Source organism: Chelonoidis abingdonii, chromosome 15 (assembly GCF_003597395.2).
Source record: "Chelonoidis abingdonii isolate Lonesome George chromosome 15, CheloAbing_2.0, whole genome shotgun sequence".
Taxonomy (NCBI): Eukaryota; Metazoa; Chordata; order Testudines; family Testudinidae; genus Chelonoidis; species Chelonoidis abingdonii.
In genome coordinates, this window is record NC_133783.1 from 33,900,123 (window position 1) to 33,902,194 (window position 2,072).

Genomic DNA, 2,072 nt, shown 5'->3' on the forward strand with positions numbered 1-2,072 from the left:
AATGGCTTCAAGAGTTCGAACGTATTCTTAATAGAGACAACATGGAACTGACCTAGGATGAGACCTGAGAAAGAGAACCAAAATAAATTGCTCTTTAGTGCCAAGGGTCCAAACAACAAATATCTCAGCCTTAGAATCAGGAAATGGGGCATAAACAAAGAATTCAGGCAAACTATTCCACTAGATTAGTAGTTACTATATGGAAGAAAGAATGAGGCGCACTCGTGGCACCTTAGAGACTAACACATTGATTTGGACATGCATCCGATGAAGTGGACTGTAGTCCACGAAAGCTTATGCCCAAATAAATGTGTTAGTCTCTAAGGTTACACAAGGGCTCCTCATTCTTTTTGCTGATACAGACTAACCCAGCTACCACTCTGAAACCTGTATGGAAGAAGCTGACAAGGAAGATAATTAGTAAAAACAAATTAAATCACCTGGCTTAAGATTTGTTTTGAGACAGAGGAAACTGAAGGGTTGAGATAAGCTTCAGGGGAAGGACATGTTTATTGGACTAGGTGCTCTATTTCTGCCCAGCATGTGCTTTTACAAAGTACTCCCCCACCCCCACCTTGTTGAGCAGCTCTGAATTTGAATGAGGTTTTTGGGTTTTTTTAATTCTGAAATGAATGAACATTTGGCATCAGCTTTAACAAACAGCCTTTGCCCCTCACTCTTTAAAAATGGGGAAGTGAAGTGAATATATGAACTGGGTCTGCTGCAAATGATTTTTCCTACCCTGCTCTGAGTCACATAGCTGGAAAATGTTTAACAGGGTTTCTCTAATGCTTCTAAAGATGTTGAAACTACAGAACAAATATTGACCCAGAGGCACCATAACTTGCCTGGACAGGAGAAAAATAATATTTTATATAACTAACAACAATTTGCCAAGAAAGAAACTTTGGCGGCACTTTGCTTCATCATTTACCTAGAAAGGGACCTGAGTGGTGTGTGCAAACGTTAGCACATTCATAACCATGTGCGTCCCCGCCAGGCTTGTGTTAGGGCTGAAGTGAGTGGTGCTCTTTTGCCTCCTCCAAAAGCAGGACCTAAAAAATGTCCCCAGGCTGCAGCTGCACACGTGTTGCACTCTGGAGCAGGCTATGAAAGGCTTCCAGGCTGGAGCTCGGGACAGCTCCAGCTCCTGGTATCTGGAAGCTGGGCTTGGGTTCTCAGGCACCACCAAGGTCTGGGGCTCTGCAGTAAACAGCCGGAACGTTCACACACGTACCACGAGGCTGCAAGCTTTCGAAGGGTAGAAACGGGAAATCTGGGGGAGACAAATGAGGCCCTAAGCTGTAACTCCGCTGGGTACACTGGAGAAGCAGGACTTTGGAGTGACAGAGTGGGACGTGATAGTGTAGTTCAAATAATCATAATATAAGATAGGGACAGTTGGCACCTCTCTCTCTCACTTTTTCCCTCCCCGATTTGGGGTCTTCCCCACAGTAAACGCGTTTCTCCCCGGGCTGGGGTTAAAGATCGCCTGGGTTACCTCCGCCGTTGTTACGCAAAAGCCTGCTGCGCAGGGCCCCCTTGCCTAGCTGGAATCGATCAAGTTTTCCCATTCCCCTTGTTAGTCTTTCGCCCCGCGAAGTTACGAAAGAGCAGATTCCCACCCCCACGCCGGAGCTGTATAAAGCGCTCCCAGCCCTGCGCCCTCCGGTCGCCTCCTCTCCCCTGTGCGAGCGCTCGGGCTCCAGACCGGCTGACTGCGGGGATCTGCGCTGCTCTGTAAGAGACACGTTTCCAGCTCTCTCTTGTCCGCCGCGTGCGAAGATGCGATTTGGCTAGAAACGCTGCAGCCCTCCTGCAGTGAGCCAGTGGGGACGCCCCACTATCTGCACGGGGGGGGGGGGCTCTGGATGCTTTGGGGCTCCATTTCTGGGTGCCTTGGGGAGCACCCACCCTATGTGCTGGGGGTACTCTACTGTGCAGGCATTGGGGGACCCCACTGCTTGCCCCTCTGAGCATCTTGGGGACACCTGGTATGCCTTGGGCCCCTCGCCCCCCCCCCCCCGTTGATGATTTGGCCTGTCTCTGTTTGCTGTTGCTGTAGGAGTAGG